This window comes from Mauremys mutica, unplaced genomic scaffold (genome assembly GCF_020497125.1).
Source record: "Mauremys mutica isolate MM-2020 ecotype Southern unplaced genomic scaffold, ASM2049712v1 Super-Scaffold_100127, whole genome shotgun sequence".
Classification (NCBI taxonomy): domain Eukaryota; kingdom Metazoa; phylum Chordata; order Testudines; family Geoemydidae; genus Mauremys; species Mauremys mutica.
This window is the reverse complement of record NW_025423275.1, coordinates 381,344-406,576: the sequence shown is the minus strand read 5'-3', so window position 1 is coordinate 406,576 and position 25,233 is coordinate 381,344. Positions and strand designations below refer to the sequence as shown.

Below are 25,233 nucleotides of genomic sequence, written 5' to 3'. Positions count from 1 at the left end.
CCTTCTCAGGCCCACTATAGTGGGAAGTCTGGAACGCTAATTGGAACGGGTGTGGCACGTCCGTACGAGAGAAGGTGCAGGGCACTGCACTACGCACGGGGCAGTGGGACAATGGAATATCAACACCTTCCACCTTGAGGCCTGGCCCTATCAGGAAATGTGTCACCACGTGTCCTATGTCTTGCTAAGGGGGAGAATGGGAACAGGGACACAGGCAAGGCTCTGTGGTGTCAGGGCTGGGATGGGGACACTGAGGAAGGAAACTGGAATCATTGCTTGCTGGAAGTTCAATCCAATAAACATCTCATTGTTTGCACCTTCGGACTTTGGGTATTGCTGCTCTGTGTGTACGCAAGAAGGACCCAGTAATGGGAAGGTGAAGGGATAAACCCTCTAACACTAACTAACACCTAACACACTTTTGAACCTCTTCTTTTCACACCGTTGCTCATTCTCAGGGGCTGCTTTGTCTCCAGACAGATCCATTCTTTTTCAGAACAGCCTTGCTCTTTCCGTCTGTTTCACTCACTGAGGTGTCAGAGTAAACACTCCCCTTCCCTCTAGTCTCAGACAAACACTAGTATTAACTGTTTGCTACTGATGGGTTTAGAAAGCATTTATCAAGATGCCATTTCTGGGGGATTTTTCCCAAGATCCAATATTTTGTGTTCAAACATCTCCTAGCTCCCTTGGTGAAAATAAGGCCAAGGTTTCCTTGTAATATACAGTAAGAAGGCAGTTTTTCACCCCACATGGGACTTGAACCCTCAATCTCTGACTTAGAAAGCCATTGCCTTGTCTATTAGGCCACTGATGAAAGAATGGAAGCTCTATCTCCTAAATGCATATTTCTCATATTAACTTGGAAGCCAAATACCCTCTTTCTGCACCTTACAGAAATGTCTGCATCCCCTGGCAGCGAGGCTACTGGGCAGGTCGCTGACAGAGCTGAGCACCACATTTCTGCCAGCCATCTTTAGAGAGGAAGGCTCTTTCCCCTGACAGCCACACAGCGCTGCCTAGCATCCCGAGAGCCTCCCTCGTTTTCTCCTGCAGCAGCCGCCTGCCGGTGTGGGTGGGAAAAGGGGACCAGGAAGCAGTGCGGCCTCAGGCCGGGACAGGAGGCCCTCACCACGCCCAGGCCTGCCTCTTGCCTTCAGCACCGGCAGCCAGAGGTGCCGGGGAGCTCCCTGGCAGGCCGCCGCCTCAGCCAGGAAATAAGGAAAAGGCGATGAATTAAGAAGTCAGGAAATAAGAAGGAAATGAAGAGGTTTGTCGAATGGGTTTCTGCCCAATTTACCATCTTCTCAGCTACCGCTCAAAGTTAAAGACCTAAAGTCAACCTATTGGCATAAGTATAGATGGTTGGATGGGAATTAAAAGGAGCTGCTGTCACAAGTGTTAGGTGCCTGCAAGCAGCATGCAGACCATTTAAAAACACCGCAATTAGAGGCTCAGATGAAACGTTTGCCCTAAATCAGAAACGACAATAGGAGGACCAGCAGAACGCCACTCTAGGTACATGGCAGAGTAATGGAGGCTGTTAGAGGCAAAAAGTCATTCCTCAAAATTTGGAAATCAGATCCTAGTGAGGATAATAGGAAGGTGCACAAACTCTGTCCTGTTAAGTGACAAAGTGTAACAAGTCAGGCCAAGAAAGAATCTGAGAAGCAACATGCTAAAGACACAAAAGCTAAGCATAAATCCGGTCAATGCGAGTCCTGGTCTGTCCCCGCAGAAAGATGAACCCCCCTCTGTGGCTGGAGTGAGCTCCTCCAAGCCGACCTCACTACAGACCTGTGCCAGGTAGTGCTCATTGTAAAAATATTTCCTCTGACAGTTGGGAAAATGGGACCAGCGGTGCTCAGGCCAGCTGACACAATTAACCCACCCTCCCCCTCAACAACAAACACCATGCAGCCCAGAGGAAGGGAGCCTTTGATCTTCCCTCTCATGCCTTAACTGGAGACCATACACACTAATATAGCAGTAACCAGTGCCACAGATCACAAAGCCCACCAGTAATGCCCTCCCTGGTTGGAGCTCCACCACCTTCTGTACTCGCACCGCGAATGTGAAGAACAAGACTCCAACCCCATCATTCTTTCCTGGCCAGGAGGCCCTTCCTCCCATCACCCTCTGCCCAGCAAGCTACCATAGAGTCATGAATGTGCATTTCCTGAACACCCACCATGGCCAAGTCCAGCTGCTCCAAGGCACTGAACAGCAAGTGCCTCCTCCTGGACCCCCAAATCCCTTCCACACGGCCACTTTCACACATGCCCCTTCCCTGGTACTGCCCTTGCTCAGCTGTGCAGAGGAGTTTTCACCCCCACTCCCTGCCTGTCACTGCCCAGCAGCCCTCTGGCACCATTCCTGAGGGTCACCCTGCCTTGCTCTCTCCCTGACATATTGGGAAAGACAGATCCCATCTCTCCTTGTTAAAGGTCAGGTGGGCCAACTAGGGGCAGAAGCCCATTCTATGTTTTCCTACTGCAGAGCCCAAGATCAGAGACTCACCATCAGTGCCACCCAGAGGGGAGGCAAGCAGGGCAATTTACCCCAGGCCCCATGAGAATACAGTATTGCAACTTTTTTTTAATTGAACGGGCTCCCAAAAATGCTTTGTTCCAGACCCCTAAATGCTCTAGGGCAGCCCTGCTCATCTTGGGTGCTGACACACCACTGTGCTCCCAGAGAACAAGCCAGCAGGGCACAAAGAGGGATGAAAGGGCCTGCCAAAGCCTGGGACTGAACCAGGGACCTTTAGATCTTCAGTCTAACGCTCTCCCAACTGAGCTACTTTGGCAGCTGTCTGGTAATGTTTGGGCCTGTTGCTTCTCTGCCTGGGAGGTTTTTGCAGCAGTTGCACACAAAAAGGACGTCATTGGGAGGTGCCCATGAAGACAAGACTCGCTTTTGCCTGCCTTGCTCAGCTTGACTTGCTGCCTCACCCCGTTCCTGCCCTAGTGCCTGGGTTGACCTGGTGGTGGAAGGGGACTGGGGGCCAGTGGTGCGGGGAGGAAGTTGAGCTGGACCCTGAGCTAGACTAGACCCTGGCGGTGAGAGTCTGGCCACCACCTGCCGCCCCACCCTGTTGTCCTGGCTTCCCCCACTGGGCGTCATTTCGGGAGGGAAGTGGGGCTTCTGCCTCCCCTCCCCAATTTTCACACCGCAGAGGAGTGCGAACAGGAAAACGAACGGCTGCTCCACACCCCCACCGGAGGAACCCGGCACCCTTAGCTGTGGCGAGTAAGAAGTGGCTGTTGGCTGACAGGGCCTGTCCCCGAGGAGCTGGAACAGCAGCTGGCGCCTCCCCCTCGGTTCCAGGCTGTGGGAAATGCTCATTGCCTGGCTGCATGGGCGGCTGCTGCTCCGTGCTCTGGGGAGCGTCTGTATTGCTCTGTCAACCCCCCGTCTTCACTGAGCCAGTCTGGTAAGGTCCCAAGTGCCCCCTCCGGCCTGGCAGCTGAGAGTCTGTGCAGACATCAGCCCCCCTGCCAGCCCCACAGGCAGCAGCAGCGCCAGCCCCCCAGCACCACAGGGGCACTCGATGCACTTCCTGTGGGGAAATGGCTCCTTGGCGTCCAGCTGCTAGAGTGAGAGCCAGGAGAGAGCAGTGTCTGGCTCTCCGTCGGGGAGAGAAGAGACCTGGTGAGTGCGGATCTCCCTCAGCCTCCCCCGCAATGCTGGTCAGTTGTATTGTCACTGTGATAGTCAGTGCTTCCCTTCAGGGCTGGCCCTAGAGGGATCTGTGACAAAGCCCCCTCTTTCCACCCCAGGCCCTGCCCCCACTCCACCCCTTCCCCCAAGGCCCCACCCCTGTCCCATCTCTTCCCACCCTGCACCTTCCTGCCCCATTCCTCTCCCTCCCCCACCTCTTCCCATCCCTGCTCCTCCCCATCCCCTGCCAGCCCCTCCTGCACCCCACTGAACAGCTGGTCACTGGCAAGTGGGAGGTGCTGAAGGGGAAGAGCAGGAGCTTGTCAGCAAGGCCTGTAGTGGGGTGCGGGGGAGCTGGCTGCCAGTGGGCGCTGAGCACCTATTTTTTCTCTATTGGTACTACAGCTCCCATGGATTCGCTGACTCAGCTTCTTTCACACCCTAGAGAGAGGAGCAGAACCAGGGCTATGTCTGATCTATGGGGCACCAGATGAGTGGCAGAGGCTTCAGGTGCTGAGAGTTTGCCTGACCCCTCAGGGACACAGTGTGAGGTGGTGTCCCAGGGATCTCCATGAAAGGAGCAGAACAGGATTTCCTTGGGGTGGGGAGAGAATTGAGAGTGTCTCAGGGGGTTGTACAGAGGTGTTGCCCGGGTGAGAGACTGGCTAAAATACAGGCCTCGCTGTGAGCAGGATTCAAATCTGTGCAAGGGAACCCTAGTGGATTTCAAGTCCAACTCCTTAACCACTAGGCCATCACAGCTGTGAGCACAAAACTGCCCCAATGCCAGAGAAACTGGTAAAGAATCACAATGCCCAGGTGTGAAGTCATCTGAACTACAGAATTCCCACCGCAAACCTGGCTCCCAAAGCACAGGGGGGATTTGGGGTTTGTTCTCTTTGCTTAACTATGTCAGATGTATTCACCCACGAAAGCTCATGCTCCAATATGTCTGTTAGTCTATAAGGTGCCACAGGACTCTTTGCTGCTTTTACAGATCCAGACTAACATGGCTACCCCTCTGATACTCCTAGTGACACTCTCCAATGGATACCCATCCTCCACCCACTGTGAGGTAGGTAGGAGCGGTTCATTATTATCCCTACTTGAAAGAGGGAGAAGCTAAGGCTGAGAAAGGAGAATTGATTTGTCTTAGGTCACACAGCCAGCCAGTGGCAAAGTTGGGAATAGGACCCAAGAGCCCTGATTTTCAAACTAACCATCAGATCGTGAATTTCAAACACTGAATGACCTGAATAAAGTGCTCGCAGATGAGCTCCAGACGAACAACAGTGCATAGTAATTATTCAGCAAGTATTTGAGGAGAACTGCAATGTTAGAGAGAATCATGAACTGCTCAGAGACCATTAATGCAGCAAAGCACTAAAATTTGTCAACATATAACAGGTTATGACTTATTTCCTTGGTCTTCAAAGAGAACAACAAGGACCTGAGTCTCCTCCCTGTCAATAACCCCCTGCTCAGCCAATCAGGGTAGAGACAGGATGGGAGGCTGAGGGTTCTCACCAGAGAGCCCAAAGGATGGCCCAGGTCACAGGTGGGGATCACTTCCCGAGCACTATTTCAGTCCCACATTTTTGGGTGAACCTCCCACAGTGGGAGCTGCAGAGCACTCCCCTGCAACACACACACACACACACACTGCTCCTGGTGTTGGGAGGGGAACAGGTGAAAGGACAAAAAAAGCAAGAGACGAAGAGAAAGGAGGAAGGGATGGATGGAGGAAAAGGTGAAACAAAAAGAACAAACCCTAAGGGACAAAATCCCAGGTGCGGAATAAAATTCTGCCTCCTTAAGTTCCTGTTTTCCATGCCTAGAATTCAACTGTCACCAGATGGATCAGACTGAACAGGTTTCAAATCTCAAGGAGGCTCTTACCTTCTAAACAGGGATGGCTGTTTTCTAGTAAAATCAGGAAAAGGGAAGGAGAAAACTTGAAAGAGGTTCCTCCTGGCGCTCACATACGTGAACCCGAATACTCTCTCAGTCCTCAAAGAGAACTTGAGAAGGAGACTTGCTGAAGCAAAGCCACAGGGGTCTCTGAGGTTTCCCTGGCCCCTCATCCCTGTCCTGCCTGGCTGATGTCAGCATCTCTCTGTGACGTCACCACCTCCCCACCAATAGTCTTTGACCAATAGTCTGAGGTCCTGCAAAAGGACTTTGTGATGTCACTGCCACACCCCTCCCTTGCTGTGCAAATGTCCTGCCCCTGGCAGGCACTTTGGAGGTTTGAGCTACTCCAACGGATGCGTTGAGTTTTCACCCCTCCTTTGTAGACAATCGCCTCCCCCTTTGGTACAATGACAGATCAAACAATGTTGCTTCTTGCAATCAGAAACTCAGAACTCTCTTGCTTTAAATAAAATGTCTAAATCCCAGATTTCTTAAAAAAAGAAATTCTCTAGTGCTGTATTTCTTAGTTTTTATCTCAAAAGGGAACATCCTCATCATCTCCCCCAAACAACCTGGGACCTGCCCAAATTATTAAAATACCCTCAACCCAAGCAAGGCCAGAACAGTGAACCAGAGCTAGTGTCTAGGCCAAGCTGTTCTGAAGGAGGCAACTCAAACATTTTCTCCCTGCTTCCCTTGGCAAGGTCTGACTGAAAAAACAAAATTCCCCAAACTGAAAATTTTCTGCTGAAAAACCAATACTAGTCTGGTTGGGGACTTTGGTTTGCAAGTATTATTGTTATTATTCTCTTCTGATTTCTGAGTCAGTTCAGTTCAGTCTTTGTCCTCCAGGTGTGTTTCCAGCTGCTGAGTTGTTGGGGAGAGAGGCCAAGTCATGATGTCTCTTCCCCTCTTTCATAGTTTCTTCCAACTTGCTAGGAAGCTCCTTTGCTACCATGTGAGTCAAGCAGTGTCCATTGTCGCTGTGCTATCTCAGAGAAGCCTGCATTGTACACAGTTCCTGGGATAGTCCTTGGGAGTGTGGATACCTTCAATGGGCCAGCAGCGAGTCTGGCTCCTCCCTTGTCGCACCTGAAAGGCTGGTGGGGGGCATTTCCCAACCCATAACATATCTCAGTAACGCACACAGAGCAACACTTCATAACTTCCCAACCAATGTGAGCACACACAATCCAACAAGATATTAATGTTCAACAGATCAAGACTTTTGAAATGATACGTCACAAGGCAGACTTTGAACAAACCATGTCATCATTATATGAGAGTGGTGAATATGGGGCTTCCAGGTGCTGCTCTGAGCACAGCGTGCCACACCTGGGCTTACATTGCAATGGAGACGTACCCTTAGAGTCCATCTCTCCTGGGATAAAGATGGCCCACACCTGACTCTCTGCCAGTCCCCACTGGGCCCTGACAAGTGTTGTTCGTGTTTGTATTCTATAAAGCAGAGGAGCAGAAGAAGTTTTGCTCCCAAGGTGTGTGTGTGATTCTTTGGACAGGTCTACACTATAAAATTAGGTTGGTGTAATTACATGACTTAGGCTGGCAATGCAGTTCTATCAGGCTAATCCCAGTATAGATAGTGGCTCAGCTGTCAGAACTTTCTGGAGCTATGAAAGGGGAGGGGCCCAGCCTCTGTAGCAGGAATGCAGGGCAGGCGAGTTCACGGCAGGCATGGTGGGATACTGGTGGAGGCCAGTTATGGTGATATAATGACCAGCAGCATTTACACTGACATTTGTCACTTTAAGTTTGCTGCAAAAAGCACTAGGCCTCTCGTCCAGGTGGTTTTATTTTGTCACCAAAACAGGGCAATTTTGTCACCAGACGTGGTATTGCAGTGTGTGCACCAGCCAAAAACTGCTGACCGAGGGAGCGTTGTGTGTTTTTCACACATCTGAGCAATATAATGATGCTGAAGTAACCTTGTAGTGCAGACCTGGCCAAAGATTCACACACACAAACACACACACAGCTTGCAAGGAAAACCTCACCTGCTCCTCTGCTTTGCAAAATCCAAACACAAGCAAAGCTTTTCAGGCCCCAGTGGGGAGGGCAGGGAGTCAGGTGTGGGCAGACGCTGTATTGCTTCCACAGGCAGGCACCATGGCTTAGCTGGCTAAAGCACCTGTCGTGTAAACAGGAGATCCTAGGTTCAATTCCCCGTGGTGCCTTGTTGACTAACTCCTGGGCCACTTGGTATTGGCTACTGCGGGAGGACAAAACACAGAGCTCTTTGGTCCAGTATAGTTGTTTAAATTATACTCACAGGCACTGATAACAGACTTACTGAAAGTTTGGGAGTTAAGAGCTGATAGGTCAGTGTTCCAGCCTGTCACAGATGATCCTGCTTCCTCTGGGACAGGGGCAGGTCTGGGCTCTCATGCTGAATGGCTCATTGTGGCTGCCAGAACCTGTGGGCAGCTCATTTAGTTTACACCGAGGGTTGAGTCCTGCTTTGTGCACTGTGTGTGAGAATGAAAATCCTAAACTGCCCTTTGAAATAACGAATGCAGCAAGACTTGTTATTGTCCCTGCCGCAAAGCAGACAGACCAATGGAGAAATGCCAGTGAGTCCAGGGTAATACTCCACTGCCATTTTATCTTTTTCGCTTGCTAAACTCCCTCCCAACCTTGAGGGCTCCCAGAGCCCGGTATTGAGACTGAGCCGAGATGTCTACACTGCAAATTTACCACCCCACAGCCCTAGCCTGGGAGCCTGTACTGGCACGGGACAACGCTGGGTGTTTCATTGCAGTGTGGACACAGCCTAGCATTATGTCTACACTGCCATTAACACACCCAAGCCACTATTCTCAAACCCTGGGTCAGTTGATTCAGGCTTGTGGGGCTTGTGCTGCAGGGTTATAAAATAACAGTGTAGACACTTGGGCTTCAGCCCAGCCTCCGAGACCCCACGAGGGGTGAGGGTCTCTGAGCCTGGGCTCCAGTCTGAGCCCAGATGTCTACGCTGTAGTTTTTAGCTCCACAACCTGAGCCCCAGGAGCCCAAATCAGACCATCCAGGCCAGCGGGATTTTGTCACAGTATAGATGTCCTCTCAGGGTATGTCTACACTGCAATGTAAGCCCAGGGTTAGCAGAAGTCATGTCAGCAGCCCCAACACATAAACATAAACCACAAGGGAAAGACCCAACCCCCAAATAAGCTGGGCAGTGTCCTTCTCCCTATGGTTCGTAAGTCCAGCAACTAAAAGTCCTTTAACATGAGCCATCCCCGCTCTGCACCCCACTCACAGCTGTTGTCCTTAGTCAGTGCAAGCCCAGAGGAGCCTCTGTAGAGTTCACCTGCTATCCTGGGTGGAAAAGTGGGAAATAAGAAGGCCCCGTACTCACTATGTTGTCTAGGGACTCACTCATCCCTCCCCAGCCCCCCTGTCCTAATGTTGGTCTAACACCTACATTTTAGTATTGGGACCCAGGCCCCATCCCACTTGGCTTTGGAACCCCTGTCCCCTGCCTAGCAAGTGCTATTGAATGGAGGGTGAGTCCCTCCATCGGGGTCTGCCAAGCACAGTTGTGCTGCCCTTGGGTCACACAACAAGGATAACAACCCTTTATTTCTCCTGCCCCCAATAACAAGGAGACTCGGAATCTAACACCAGCCACAAGTGATCATTTCGGCAAGCAACCCAACCTATTTCCAACATACTGTAAAATCCACATGCAGACTCCTACACAAAACCTTGCAAGAAAATCTTCCTGAGAGGGTGTGAAGCACCTGCTGCTGGAGGGAAGGAGGGAGCCGTGGGTTGGGATTGAGGGGCACCGGGAATAGGAGGGGGCTGTGGGTTGGGACAGAGGAGAAGGGTGAAGAGGAGCAGGCTCTGGTTGGGAGTGAGGAGCAGTGAGCATAGGAGGGACTGAGGGTTGGGTCTGAGGGGCACTGGGAAAAGAAGGGACATGGGCTTAGGCTGAAGAGCATCTTCATTTGGGGATCCAGCAGGACAGGGGAAGGCAGCAGGTGATTCTAATTCCTTAGGGATATTCTGTGTGTTTGTGTGTGTGTGTGTGTAGGGAAGGAACATGCTCTATGCCCAGAGGCCTTTATTCCTCCAGGCTGCAAGGACATAGGGGCTGTCAGGAAGTTGTCCCTTCAAACCCACACACAAAAAGGCCCTTCTGAGGAAAGGGAAAATCCTACAGAGAAAAAGTAACATCAAAGAGGATGTGAGACAGACAGTTTAAGATCTTTGTGAGGAGTTTATTACCTGACCATGGACTTGGATCCTGGACCCTCAGATTAACAATCTGATGCTCTGCCAACTGAGATAGCCAGGCTCACAAAGCAAAAGAGCAAGTTAGTGCAGAGGAGAAACTAGTCAAGAAAACAAGAGCAGGAAACAATAGGGGAAACCTGCTGCTCTCTCTGGTCTGGTCAGGGGACTGTGCCGATCAGGTGTCCGCACTAAGTTTGGCATCAATATGGTGATCCCGGGGAAGCTTGGGGTCCCCAGGTTGCCTAAGGAGGGGTGAACCAGCCCCGGTCGGAAACAGAGCAGGTCAAAACTCCCGTTCTGATCAGTAGTGGGATGGTGCCTCTGAATAGCCCCTGCAGTGTAGCCTGGGCAAGACAGTGAGACACGGTCTCTTTTTATACAGACACCCCCCGCAGAGCTGGACGGGGAAATGGGAGCACCCACACGCTGGGGATTCTGACTTGGGGGGACGGACGCCCCCCCTGCAACACGGATCTTGAAAACAGGAACAGTGACACCCACACACCACAGAGCCTGGATGGGGGCAGGGGAATCACACACGGGAGCTAGTTCATGGTTTGGGGGACACACCCATATGCTCCGTTGCACCATTCTTAATGAGAAGAACAGGGGCATCCGCACAACACGGATCCTTAACGGGCAGGGGGACACCCACACACTCCACTATTAACCAGGAGGGACAGGAGCACCAGACACCCCCAGTAGCGTGGAGAACACCCACAGCCACCGGATCCCTTATGGGGGTAAGACAGAGCGGATTGTAATGGGGCCCAGCGCACCCACGCACCAGGGATTGTTAAGGGTTGAAGGGACAGGGACACCCACACACACTGAGATCATGGCCTTGGAGGAACGCAAACCCTCCACAGAAGGACCTGGTCTGTTCCGTGATGGCAGCCCAGCCTGGGTGAGTCAAAGTCTCTTTTTATACAGCCACGCCCCAGAGGTCCTGACTAGGGTGAGAGAGACACCCACCCACCAGAGAGCCTTAATGGTCTAGGGTGCACCAACACACCAGGGATTCTTATGGGTGGGAAGAATGGAGACAGCCAGACACACTGAGATCACTTCCTCCAAGGAGCCTGGGCCAGACAGGGAGACACAGTCCCCCTTTACATCTCTGCCAGACAACCTGCCTCCCACCCCCTCCACACAATGTTCTTATTTGGAGGTGAAGCCAGGGAAATCCCATGGAGGATTCTTATCTGGGGAACTGAGGGGACCCACCTACCACCAGAGATTCTTAAGGGCAGGAGGAACAGGGACTCCCAGCTCTGCAGCATGGGGGTGGGTCGCCTGCTGGGATCATCTGGGCATATTTGACCTCGTCAGCTCCCTGCCATTGCCTTGGGGGCCCCTTGTTCGCTGCCTCTGGCACCCAGTTTAGCCTCCTTCCTGAGGGCTGAAACGCTTTGATCTATCTAAGGTCTGTGGGATCAATATGTGTCATGGTGTAATTCTGTGTTATTCGGGGGTCAGACTAGCTGAGCTAATGGCCCCTTCTGCCCTGAAACGCCATGAAAACATTTCCCTGGTTTCTCCTTGCGCCTGACAGACACCACGGTGAGGGGCCCAAGAGAAGATCCTGGACACAGCGCTCTGGCTCTTACTTCACTTGGGGACGTCAGCGCTTTCCTAGCAAAGCTGCTGCTAAAGCGCTGGATTTGGGGAACTCTTCGGCTCCGATTCAGAGATCTGCCTGAGGGGTGTGAACCTGCCACGAGGAGCGGGAAACGCAACCAGCAACGGGAGGCGCTGGCTGAGCTCCAGGCTGCCCCTGTGTGGCCAAAGCTTAGAACTGAGCAGGGGAGTTTAAAGCTGGCGCTGGGAGGGAGCTGAACACACGGGGCACGAAGGCTCTTGCATGTAACGCTTGTTGGGTGGGCAGCTGAGCGTAGCTGATTGCCGGAGTTCAGGGCTGCACCCCGGGGTGCTGAGCAGGTGCCTGTGCTCAGGTTGGCCTCGCTATGATGGTTTCTGGGAAGTTTGGGGCCACCAGTTCCCCCTAGGGAGAGGGGAGCCAGCCCAGGAAAGGAGGCTTTCAAAACTCTGGTACCAATTGGCAGTGGGACTGCCGCTGCAGCCCCGCCAGGGAGAGCCGGTCTCTCTTTATGCAGCCCCCCCCCATTCCTCAGGACGAAGGTTGTGCTCAAAGATCTGTGCCCCGTGTTTTCACCTCCATGGGAAGCGCACAGTGCAAATAACCCTCAGCGCATCAGCTCAGCTCCAGGCTCCACTTCCACCCGCTCAGAGTGCAGAGCTCCCAGGCTGAGCCTGAGATTGGAAGCGGGAGACCTTGTAACCAGTTGGGCCCTGTGGCTGGTGCCTGTGAGCCCAGCACCTGGGGAGGCTGAGGCTGGTGGATCGCTGGAGTTCTGGGCTGCAGGGGGCTGTGCTGATCGGGTGTCCACACTAAGTTCACCATCAATATGGTGATCCTGGGGAAGCTTAGGGCCCCCAGGTTGCCTAAGGAGGGGTGAACTGGCCCAGGTCGGAAACGGAGCAGGTCAAAACTCCCGTGCTGATCAGCAGTGGGATTGCGCCTGTGAATAGCCCCTGCAGTGTAGCCTGGGCAAGACAGTGAGACACAGTCTCTTTTTACAAAGACACCCCCCGCAGAGCCTGGAGGGGGGGATGGGAGCACCCACACGCTGGGGATTCTGACTTGGGGGGAGGGACACACCCAAGCAACACGGATCGTGAAAGGGGAACAGAGACACCCACAGATCCCGGATGGGGGCAGGCAGGGGAAACCACACACTGGAGCTAGTTCATGGGGTGGGGGACAGAGACACCCACCAGAGATCCTGGATGGGAGCACCCACATGATGGGGATCTTGAACTGGGAGGAGGGAAGCACCATGTACCAGAGGTTCTGAAGGGGGAACAGGGACACCCACACACCAGGTGTCTTGCAGCAAGAGCTGCGGTCTTGATTTACACAGGGCAGTGATGGGGAATTAACCACGTCCCTTGCGGAGCTTGTTCCACTAGATGATTAGCCTCATTGTCAACACTATGAGTTTATATCGAATTTAGCAGTGTTAAATCGCATTAACCCTGCACCCATCCACACAACGAAGCCCTTTATATCGATATAAAGGGCTCTTAATACCGGTATCTGTACTCCTCCCCGACGAAGGGAGTAGCGCTGAAATCGGTATTGCCATGTCGGATTAGGGTGAGTGTGGCCGCAATTCGATGGTATTGGCATCCGGGCGCTATCCCACAGTGCACCATTGTGACCGCTCTGGACAGCAATCTGAACTCGGATGCACTGGCCAGGTTGACAGGAAAAGCCCTGCGAACTTTTGAATTTCATTTCCTGTTTGCCCAGCGTGGAGCACTGATCAGCACAGGTGACCATGAAGTCCCAGAATCAAAAAAGAGCTCCAGCATGGACCATATGGGAGATACTGAAACTGATCTCTGTATGGGGAGCTGAATCTGTTCTATCAGAAATCGGTTCCAAAAGACAAAATGCCAAAGCATTTGAAAAAATCTCCAAGGCCATGATAGGCAGAGGCCACAACAGGGACTCAATACAGTGCTGAAACTTAAGGAGCTGAGACAAGCGTACCAGAAAGCCAAAGAATGAAATGGACGCTCACAGAGGGAGGGGCGACTGACGTCTGTAGCTATCCCACAGTTCCCGCACTCTCCGAAAACCATTTGAATTCTTGGCTGAGTTCCCAAAGCCTGAAGGGTCAAAAACATTGTTGCGGGTGGTTCAGGGTTTATGTCGCCCCCCTCCCCCCGTGAAAGCAAAGGGAAAAAAATCATTTCTCGCCTTTTTTCAATGTCACCGTATGTCTACTGGATTCTGCTGTCAGACGCGGTGCTGCAGCGCTACACAGCAGCATCCCCTTCTCTTCCCTTGCGGACGGCAGACAGTACAGTAGGACTGGTATCTGTCCTCGCCGTCCTGTGAGTGCTCCTGGCTGGCCTCGGTGATGTCACCCGAGGGCGCCTGGGCAAAAATGGGAATGACTCCCAGGTCATTCTCTTCTTTAAGCTTTGTCTAATGGAGATTCAGTCCTGCCTGGAATATCATAGCAGCTGGAGGCTGCCCTCCCCTCCCCCCTTTGAGCTCTACTTGCAGAGGCAATAAAGTCAGTGTTGTTTCAAATTCCTGCATTCTTTATTACTTCATCACACAAATGGGGGGATAACTGCCACGGTAGCCCAGGAGGGGTGGGGGAGGAGGGAAGCAATGGATGGGGTTGTTGCAGGGGCACCCCCTAGAATGGCATGCAGCTCATCATTTCTGCCAGATGTCGGGGGCTCTGACCTGGAGCGGCCGTTTGCTTCTCTGGTTCTTTTGTAGGCTTGCCTGATAGTCTAGACAGGACTGACTGTCCCTTTAGACAAAACTTAAAGAAGGAAATGACCTGGGGAGTCATTCCCATTTTTGTCCATGTGCCCCCAGCCAACCTCACCAAGGCAAGCCAGGAGAACCCATGACAGCAGCAAATGGTACAGTATAACTGGCAACTGTCATTGTCAACTTGCAAAGCAGCAGTGGGACAGTATGGCTGGTAACCATCTCTGCTAACTTGCAAAAGGCAAGGGGATGCTGCTGTGTAGCGCTGCAGTACTGCGTCTGTCAGCACCATCCAGTAGACATACGGTGACAGTGAAAAAAGGCTGAACAAGCTCCATGGTTGCCGTGCTTTGGCGTCTGCCCAGGCAATCCAGGGAAAATGGCACGAAATCATTGTCTGACGTTTCTTTCATGGAGGGAGGATTGAGTGACGACATTTACCCAGAATCACCCACGACACTGTTTTTGCCCCATCAGGCACTGGGATCTCAACCCAGAATTCCAATGGGCGGGGGAGGCTGTGGGAACTATGGGATAGCTATGGGATAGCTACCCACAATGCAACGCTCTGGAAATCAAAACTAGCCTCAGTACATGGACGCACACCGCCGAATTAATGTGCTTAGTGTGGCCGCGTGCACTCGACTTTGTACAATCTTTCCAAAAAACAGTTTATGTAAAATTGGAATAATCCCATAGTGTAGACGTACCCTGTGATTAACAACTTTGGTGGCTAATTGAAAGGCTGATGGTTCAAACCCAGGTGAAGATGGAGGTTGTTTTTTTTTAGTGATGAGAATCCAGTATATTTTAACAGGCAGAAAAGTGCCTCAATGCGGGTCTAGCCTCATTGGGCAAGCATAAGTAAGGCTTTTGCTAAATGCATTGGTGGTATAGCGGTATGCATAGCTGCCTTTCAAGCAATTGACCTGGGTTTGATTCCTAGCCAATGCAGGGATGTGATGTTTTCTCTGCTGGGAATTGGTTTAATTTCAGTCACATTGTATCAGTTTACCAAGGGAATGAGAGAATCAATGTGCTGCAGGTCATTAAACACCCAGTGGAGGAAGAAAGGGGCGGGACTATACAATGAGCTGTTGGAGTCATCCTGGTATTACATTGTTTATTTTATTTATTTTAAAAATTCCTTTACTTCCCTCTCTCTTTTAGACTCAGAGCCTTTAAGGTCAGAAGGGACCAGTGTGATCATCTAGTCCGACCTGCTGCACCTTGCAGGCCCAAAGACCCCACCCACCCACTCCTGTAATAGACCCGGGAGGGGAGGCAGCTCTGTGCACTGCCCCAACCCCAGGCAGCACATGGAGGCCCTCTGCTCCCCTCCCCCCATGGGTGTGCAGAGATGTGCCAGCAGCACTGAGGTGGCTCCCTGCCCACTCTGCCTCCGTCCCTCCGTGCCACTCCCAGAAGTGGTTGGCATGCACAGGATTCTACCTCCCAGCAGCCAACCGCACCTCCCCAGGCTTTGCAGAACGACTGGTGGTGCTCTACTAACCCCATTTAGCCGCACTGAGGCACTTAGCTTCTGCCCTGCCTTCCTGAGCTCGACTTTCCTCTTTTTCCCCATTCCTGCCTCACTCCCTCCTTTGGCAGGTCACACAAAGGAGGCCAGCAGGAAGAGCCGGCCGCCATAGGCCAACCTCAAAGTGCAGAGGAGACCAAGCCACAAGGCTTCAAAAGGTGCCTGGCCCAGATCCACTAGCTTTCCCCTGCTGATGTCAAGGCTTTTTCTCAGCTCATTTCACTACCCTCTGTCATGCAGGGGTTGGGGTTATCACAGGTGTTACCCAAAATTGGGCCAGCTAGTCAGCGTAGGGAGCATTAATGACCCACCAGAGTTTGGCAGAAAGCAGCACGTTTATTATATTGATAGCCAAGCTCAAAAGAAGGGGGGTGGGGGTGTCACACTCACACTCCCAGGACAGGCACGGCACTGGAGATGTCTGGATTCTGCAATGTAAGTGTCCCACAGAGCCATGATGGATGGTGTGATGAAGGTAAGTCTTCCTGAGGCACAATGAAATGCAACGCAGAGAACCACTGGCCAGGCGGTTCAGGCAAAGGGCCTTCACTGGAGGTACAAGCTTGTGAGTGCTCTCCTGAGCACATGGCCCCTTCCCCTTTTAAGGACCTGCACCTCATGGCCTGCGACTAGAGATGACTTGGCTGCATCTGGTTGGTCACACTCCACCTTGGGCAGTGTCCATGCTCTGGGTGTGTGATCGCTGCCTAATTAGCGTCCCAGACACCTTGTCTACCTGGAAGCTCTTCTGCTCTTCAACCAGCCCATTCATCCCAGGAGCATTCCAGGAGGGAGCGGGAGGGGGAAAGCCATTTCACAGGCATTCAGAGAGGGAGAGGAGACAAAAGTGGGAGTAGGGGAAGTATAACAGACCTTCTGAGCATAGAAATCACTGCTGTTCCTACAACAACAGGGACAGGCCACTAGGAGCTGGGACAAATAAGCCAGCATGTTTCTGCCTGGTTTTGAACCAGGGACCTTTCACATGTTAGGCAAATGTAATAACCACTACACTACAGAACCTCTGTCAGAGGGCTCTGCTCCTCCCTTCATAAGACCATAAGAATGGCCATATTGGGTCAGACCAAAAGTCCATCCAACCTCACATCCTATCTGCCAACAGTGGCCAATGCCAGGTGCCCCAGAGGGATTGAACCTAATAGGTAATGATCAAGTGATCTCTCTCCTGCCGTCCAGCTCCACCCTCTGACAAACAGAGGTGAGGGACACCATTACTTACCTATCCTGGCTAATAGCCATTCATGGACTTAACCTCCATTAATTTATCTGCAAAAAGAACAAGGAGTACTTGTGGCACCTTAGAAACTAACAAATTTATTTGAGCATAAGCTTTCCTGGGCTAAAACCAACTTCATTGGATGCATGCAGTGGAAAATACATCAAGAAGATATATAGATATATACATATATACATATATATACACACACACAGAACATGAAGAAATGGGTGTTGCCATACACACTATAACGAGAGTGATCAGTTAAGGTGAGCTATTATCAGCAGGAGAAAAAAATCTTCTGTAGTGGCTTTCATGGCCTTTGAGAAAGCAAGATAGAGCCTTGGAAGACCCCTCAGGGTTTGTGCTCAGATTCCACTGAGACTTCAACTCAGATTGCAGGATTCAAAGTGCTGAGTGCTGGCCCTTACACCATGGGACCAGCAGAGCACCTGTTGATTACTGTAGACTTCCAGCAGGGAGGACTCTGTGGGCAGGGGCGGCTCTAGGCATTTTGCCGCCCCAAGCACAGCAGGCAGGTTGCCTTCGGCAGCTTGCCTGCGGGAGGACCCCCGAAGTCGCAGAACCAGCAGATCCTTCGCAGGCATGCCCCCGAAGGCAGCCTGCCTGCCGCCCTCGTGGTGACCGGCAGAGCACCCCCCGCGGCTTGCTGTCCCAAGCATGCGCTTGGCATGCCGGGGCCTGGAGCTGCCCCTGTCTGTGGGGACAATTTTTTCTGGCAGGGAGGACTCAGTGGGAACATGCCTCTCTGGCCAGCCCTGCATTTGCTGAAAAAGTCAGCACACAGCACTTTGCTGCAGGCCCAGAGGCCTTTCTTCCTCCAGACTGTGAGGCCAGTGGACAGGTGAGGCAGTAGCACCTTCAGTCCCAGGCAGTAAAGGGCCCTTCCTAGGAAAGGCCATGTCCTGAAAAGGAAAAACTAAAGTCAAGGAAAGTCCTTCTGAAACTCTTCAGGGGTGTCACAGAGGGAAAGTGTTTCTTTGTCTGACCAGGGACTTGAACCCTGGACCCTCAGATTAAAAGTCTGAAGCTCTACCAACTGAGCTAACCAGGCTCACATGTGAAAAATTGGCAAATTTTGTACAGAACAGAAACTAGTCAAGAAACATGAGGACAGGAAACAATACAGAAAACCTGCTACTCTCGCTCTCTCAGCAGTCCTAGCCCCAGCCTGATCCTCCATCTGGTGCCTTGAGGCCATATTCTTTTTTTCGTTAAATATCAAATCCAGGAGAAAACACAGTTGTACAAAACAAAACGAAATCACAAACAGAAATGTCATTGGAAATACAGAAATAAAAAAGGAAAATGCAGTTCCCATCACTGTATCATGTCTGGGCCATTCCTGTATGGAGAGCACCAGCGAAGGTCCCTGTGTGCTTACGAGAAACGTGAAGGAACTCATACCACAGCCTGAACATGAAACTCAACTGCTCCCAGGTGCTGCAGTAAAACCCTTTCCCTGCTGTGACGTTGCACTCCATAGGATTTTATGAAAATATGCTAATGAGTGTGAATATAAAGTGACTGGACTATGCTTCATGCAAAAGATCTCTTGTAAGGTATCATTACAAAGCTTATAATCTACTGTGTGTGTTCATCCTATTTGTATGAACCGATCATTCTTGGATCTGAAATTAGAAATATGAACTATAACTCTGAGGTCCTGTTGTAATGATGCGAAGTGTGGGCCATTAATAGTGGTTTGGACTCTTGATGGCTCCCATTGACCAGGACAATAGACTATAGATGGCTCTGTCCTGCACCATTTAATTTGGTCTTATTAAAATGTAACTAGCATGTTACACTTGTGTTTTTAAAGGTGGCTTCCCCAAGCAATCCCAAGTTGTTCTGCCCACAGCTGCACACTCTCCTGCACCCCAACCCCCTGACTGAGCCCAGCCCCTGCACCCAAACTCTCTCCCAGAGCCCAGCCCCTTTCCCTCCCTCAGCAAACTCCACCCCAGAGCCTTAGGCAGGTGTGTGTGGGGGTGGGGGTGGGGCAGGACTTGGTCCCATTCTGGGCACCACCAAAAATTATACAAACCTGCCTCCCATGTCCAGCCCAACCTTCTGCTGATGCACCTCAGCCCACACCCGTGCAGGGTTTGAAGCTTCCATTGCTTAAATTCCAGGACACCGAGGGATTTCAGCTCCCCTTTGCCCAGCGGGAACCTTCACCCCACTCCCAGCCAGGTTCTTGGCCATGGGATCACTGTAGGGGGCTGTGTCCCGCTGTGTCTTTTCTCTCTCTACGACAGGCCAGGGTGCAATAACTGGGGCATCTGAGCACCCAGGACCTTCTGTGGGGCTGCCTTTCCCCTTCCCCTTCTGTGGTCTTGTCTGTCATTGACTCCAGCCTTTTTTCTATCCATCGTCAGCACCATCCCAAGCAAGCTGCACTCGCCTCAAAAAGACAGAGAGTCCTGTGGCACCTTACAGAGTAACAGACATATTAGAGCATGAGCTTTCGTGGGTGAATCCCCACTTCGTCAGATGAATGTCGTGGAAATTTGCAGGGGCAGGTATAAATATGCAGGCAAGAATCAGTCTAGAGATAGGGAGGTTAGTTCAATCAGGGAGGATGAGGCCCTCTTCTAGCAGTTGAGGTGTGAGCACCAAGGGAGGAGAAACTGCTTTTGTAGTTGGCTAGCCAGGCACTGAATTCCCACTCCATTCATCTGACGAAGTGGGGATTCACCCACTAAAGCTTATGCTCCTGTACGTCTGTTAGTCTGTAAGGTGCAACAGGACTCTGTCGCTTTTTACAGATCCAGACTAACACAGCTCCCCCTGTGATACTCAAAAAGACAGTGTCCCCTGTTGGGTGTAAATCACTGACCTCTCTCCTCTCTGAGCACTGACTGCCCCTCTGTTTCCTTGCCTCTCAGGCTGTGCAGATGGGACCTTTCCCTCCAGTGCTGGAGGATTCGCCCTTCTCATCTACCATTGTCCCAAGCAGCACAGCGGGTGGGAATCTTAAATGTACCAAGGTGACTTAGGAGCAGAACCCCCCCTCCTCCGCCTGACCTTCCATGCAATTGGCACTTGCCCCTCACTGAGCAGGATTGAAACTCCTGCAGGGAGACTGCTGGGCCACATCCCCTCTGGGCATGAGCAAAGCAGCAGGGTGAAAAAAGAGCTTGGAGATGCTGGGGATTGAACCCAGGGCCTCATACATGCAAAGCATGTGCTCTACCACTGAGCTACATCCCCGGATAAGAAGCAAGTTACACTCAGAGCTTTCCTATTACCAGAGCATCCAGTGGCCTAAGAGCAGCCTGGGGACACATTCCCTGCTCTGAGGGCCAAACCTGCTGTCCTGGAGGCTGCTGGTTCTTAGGGGTCACTTTGCAGCAGGGCCAGATTCGATGTGTGGGGCAGAGAGAGTGGGTGCCCTGGGCTCAGGGTGCAGAGATGCACTCAGCCCTCTCCCCTGCCTTGGGTGGGGGGTGCTGCCACCCCCTGCTGGAAGTTAATGGGAGGGAAGGGGCGCTGTGAGTCACTCAACACCTGACCCTGGTGGTAGCAGTGATGTGGGGAGCTCCAGGTGTTTCTAGGATCTGCTCTTTCCACCTGCCTGTGAAGTCCAGCTTTCCCCAGCACATTCACTGCGGTGCAGTTGGGTCACTGTTTCCATGGCTGAGCAGCAAAGAATCACTCCCAGTTTCCCTTCTGTCTGCAGCAGGATTAGCCTGTGTCAGTGGTTAATGAGGTGGATCTAGTTGTAGATTGTTATTCATTCCCCACCTTGACAATTCACACTGTCCCTTTCCCATGCAGATTCCCAGCACCTCGGTGATCCTGGTAGCAGGGCCTGAGATTTTCAGGGTCCTTTTTCCCCTCCACCTGGAGTGAACTCAGCTTTTCCCCCATCCCAGACAATCCATGAAATAACAACAGGGGCATAAAGAAAGAGGGGAGGGAACATCTCACAGCCAGGGCTGGATGTGCCCAGGGCCCCCTGCTTGTCCATTGTTTCAATGGAATTTGGCCCCCTGCTTTGCACAAGGGACAGAGAAAGATCTTGCTGTTCCTGTGTCTGTGCAAGGAAAATTGTACTTCTGTATGAAAGAGAGGCGGGAAATGGCCCCATGATGGGACAATATCCTCAGGATTAAGACCTAAGGACTCAGGCTGAGAACTGATATAACTGCACTCATCTGGGATTTAACAAATTGTCTTCCATGGAGCAGGGCCAGATCCAGCGTTTTTGCCACCCCAAGCAGAAAAAAAAATAAAAAAGCTGCAGCTCTACCTCTGCCGCTTTTGGCCTCAAGTCTTTCCCTCTGAGAGGGACCAATTGCTACTGAAGCCTCCCCTTTCCATTGACTGCCCCAGGGACCTGCTTGCTGTGCTGGTGCCTGGAACCAGCCCTGCCATGGAGACATTGCGAAGATGGGGGAATCAGGAAAATACCATGGATTTGTTTATGTTGTAAGTGAAGAATAACTGAAGTAGTTTTGGCTTAAAGTAACATTTTCCTGACTGGAAATTGAACCCAGGCTGTGGCAATGACAGTGCCAAATCCTAATCACTAGACCACCAGGGAGGTAATGATGCTGTTTTTCTTCTCACTTATGTTACACTTTCTTAGGCTACTTTCTATCCAATTTCTGAAGCTGCTCCATTGTCCATTCCCTGAGGGGTTAAGAACAGAGACTGCAGGAACCCCTGTACTCAGGGTCACAACCTGAGCCCAACCCAAGCCACTGAAACAAACACAAATGATGCTTCCTCCAGCAGGATCACAGAGCAACACAAAGAAAACCCATGAGGAACAATCCTCCTCTGCCTTCATTTACCCCATTGCAAACCTCTCAGCAGCCAACTCTTGTGGGAAGGACACTGAGCTGATAGGAGCTCTGGCATAGAGACCAAGGGAGGGGTGTTGCTCCCCCTGGGTGTGAGCTGATCACATTCTGACTCTAGAGGAGGAGGGAAAGGCCATGGCCACATGATGGGGCCAGTATGTACCACAACATGGTTCTTTTATGTGGGATGACTCTGAACATTGACTGATCTCCACTCCCTTGGATTTGAAGAGATGTTTAGTTGGGCACTTAGGAGGCTGAAGCAATTTTATGGATGGTGACACTACGATTGAAGGGTTATTTAATGTTGTAGAAATTGTTAAAAACACTGAGCTTAAACTGGAACTGCCTGTTATTAAAGGCTGGTTTCCCCACGTCAGTTCCATAAACTCTGCTAGAAACACCCTGGGTTCTCTCCTGCCTCGATGGGAACTGGAGGGAATCGTCCCCTGCTGCCCTTGGCTCCAGGCTGGTTTTTCTGGGGAGGGGACATGGAATTGATTTGTTTGCTGTTGAGAAGGGAGCCAGGCCAGTTCTCAGGGAACGAGAACTCCCAGCATCTTCCCAGCCCAGCCCAGGCTGCTGCCCTGTCCCAGCCTCTGTTCCCCTGGGGGCCCTGCTTGTTTGACTCTAGAGCAGGCCGGGAGCAGCAGCTGAGGCAGAGGACAGCCTGGGCTGGGCAGATAAGAAGGAGTTTAGCCAGCAAAAAAGGTAAAATGGCAGGGGAGTATTACCATTGGTCTGTCTGCTCTGGGGCAGGGACAATAACACGTCCTCCTGCTTTCGTTATTTCAAAGGGAGGTTTAGGATTTTCATTCTCACACACGGTGCACGAAGCAGGACTCAACCTTTTGCATAAACTAAACAAGCTGCTCACAGATTCTGGCAGCCACAATGAGCATTTGGGTGAGAGCTCAGACCTGCCCCTGTCCCAGAGGGATGGGGTCATCTGTGTGGGGACTGGCCCACTGACCTACCCGCTCCTAACTCCCAAACTTTCAGTAACTCTATTATCAGTGCCTGTGAGTGTTATTTAAACCATAAGAAAAACCACACTGGGCCAGACAGCTCTGAATCTTGTCTTCTGACAGTAGCCAATAGCACGTGCCCCAACAACCAGGCACCACTGGGAGTTGAACCCAGGATCTCCTGTTTACGAAACAGATACTTTAGCCAGCTAAGCTATGGTGCCTGTGGGTGGCTAAAAGACAGTGTCTGTCCACACCTGACTCCCTGCCACCGGGGCCTGACAAGCTTTGCTTGTGTTTGGATTCTGCAAAGCAGAGGAGCAGGTGACATTTCCCTTACAAGTTGTGTGTGAGTGAATCTTTGGCCAGGTCTGCACTGCAAAGTTGTTTCAGCAGAATTATATTGCTCAGGTGTGTGAAAAACACACAACGCTACCTCGGTCAGCAGCTTGTGGCTGGTGCACACACTGCAATGCCACGTCTGGTGACAAAACTGCCCTGTTTTACTGACAAAATAAAACAACTTCGATGAGAGGTCTAGAGCTTTTTGCAGCAAACTTGAAGTGACAGAGTAGACGCTGCTGTTCATTATATCACCATAACTGGCCTCCTCCAGTATCCCACAATGGCCGCCGTGAACTCGCCTGCCCTGCATTCCTGCTACAGAGCCATGGGTCCCTCCCCTTTCATTGCTCTGGGAAGTTCTGACAGCTGAGCCTGCTGCTCTGCTCCGGCAGCCAGGAGCAAATCACTGCCGTGGATGCTGCTCTCTCCCGCACTGCGAACACAGAGCAGGGTGGTGGGAACTTCCATACATGGGGGGGGGGCACCGGCATCTGAATGAGACAAACCCATGACACCCCTTCCCTCGAGGAGGCTCTTACCTTCTAAACAGGGACTTCTGTTTTCTAGTAAAATCACTAAAAGGGAAGGAGAAAACTCAAAAGAGGTTCCTCCTGGCGCTCACGTACGTGAACCCGAATACTCTCTCAGTCTTCAAATAGAGACCTGGAGAAGGAGACTTGCTGAAGCAAAGCCACAGGGGTCTCTGAGGTTTCCCTGGCCCCTCGCCCCTGTCCTGCCTGGCTGATGTCAGCATCTCTCTGTGAGGTCACCACCTCCCCACCACCTTGTCCAATAGTCTGAGGTCCTGCAAAAGGCCTTTGTGATGTCACTGCCACACCCCTCCCTTGCTGGGCTAATGTCCTGCCCCTGGCCAGGCACTTTGGCGGTTTGAGCTACTCCCTGTGGATCACCCCACTCAAGGAGCGTTCGTTCTAGGCAGCAAATCGGCTAGACAGAAAAACATCAGACGCTGCTCCCAGTGCTACACTCAGTTTTTCAGAAATTAGTCGACCTTATGGCCAGAAGAGACCATTAGAGCATCTAATCTGACCCCCTGCATATCACAGGCCACCTGTATGACACAAGTGCTGTCGTGAAAGGGGTCTATGGAGAGGTTATGATTGGCTGATTAGAATTAGGGTATCTCTAGATGTGTATCATTTTTGTAATTGATGTTATGAATATTGGCTCAATGCTGCCCGTACTTCAAACTTGTGCTATGCTTCCGGGGAACACCCCAGCCAGACAAGTTGGTGTCAGTTCTGCCTAGCCTGCTTGATGGCCCATTAAGGACCATCAGCTATACAATCGACCCACTGAGAGAAGGAAGATACGCCTTGTGCCTCAGCAAGGTACGCAGGGACCTGCCTATGGACAGAACTCTAACGTTTTTCTATGTCACATGCTGGATAAAGTGTCCTTGGGACAAAGAAAGCGAAGACCGCATGGCAAGAGACTATAAAATGCTCATGCCTCGTCTCCATCTTGTCTTCAATCCTGCTTCATACCTCTGGATGGACTTTGCTACAAACTGAAGCTCTCTAAAAAGGACTGATGACCCATCCCAGCTGTGGATGGACTCCAGAGTCTTGATTTAAACCTGCAGTTTATTCCATCACTGCTACAAGCCTGAACCAAGAACTTTGCCATTACTATATGTGAAGGGTTCAAATCCTTGTGCAGTTTATATAACAACCTGGTCTATGGATTGTGCCAGCTCTTTTCCAGACCCAATGTCCAGAGTATGGTCAAGGGACCAGAGGCCTAGCAAATCGTGATCAGCTCAGAGAAAGCTGGGATAAACAGAAAGCCTTGCTTGCTAAGATAGGCCTGGTCAGCAAATTGCCAGGTGTTGGAGCTAAGAACTAAAGAATTGTGTCTTACTCAGAGTTGCAGATTGAGCAAAGAATCCCTTTTCCTATTGTGTTAGTCTCCTCTGTAGGGAGACGTTCTTCCCACAGATCCAACCTTGAGTTTATGAGAAGTTGGCACATGTCAGTATAAGATATGGCATCCTTCCACCTCCCTTCCCAGGAACCAATGCCTGCCTTAAGACACACAAAAAACAATCTTTATTGCTATATACTTTCACTGGTTCTTTGCTTTAACCCCTAGGAATGTACCTGTTGGACAATCAAGGGAGTTGT

The 25,233-nt window shown here is 51.4% G+C and overlaps 4 non-coding genes across 4 annotated transcripts; all 4 read right to left on the bottom strand.

The window, feature by feature from the left end:
* Positions 1-2,736: 2,736 nt before the first annotated feature.
* On the bottom strand, positions 2,737-2,809 carry TRNAF-GAA. Its single transcript has one exon. It is a non-coding gene; the product is annotated as a tRNA-Phe (tRNA).
* Positions 2,810-17,940: 15,131 nt separating this feature from the next.
* Positions 17,941-18,013, bottom strand: TRNAK-UUU. Its single transcript has one exon. It is a non-coding gene; the product is annotated as a tRNA-Lys (tRNA).
* Positions 18,014-20,103: 2,090 nt separating this feature from the next.
* Positions 20,104-20,175, bottom strand: TRNAA-UGC. Its single transcript has one exon. It is a non-coding gene; the product is annotated as a tRNA-Ala (tRNA).
* A 2,716-nt stretch (positions 20,176-22,891) lies between these two features.
* On the bottom strand, positions 22,892-22,965 carry TRNAT-CGU. The gene has a single exon. It is a non-coding gene; the product is annotated as a tRNA-Thr (tRNA).
* Positions 22,966-25,233: the final 2,268 nt, after the last annotated feature.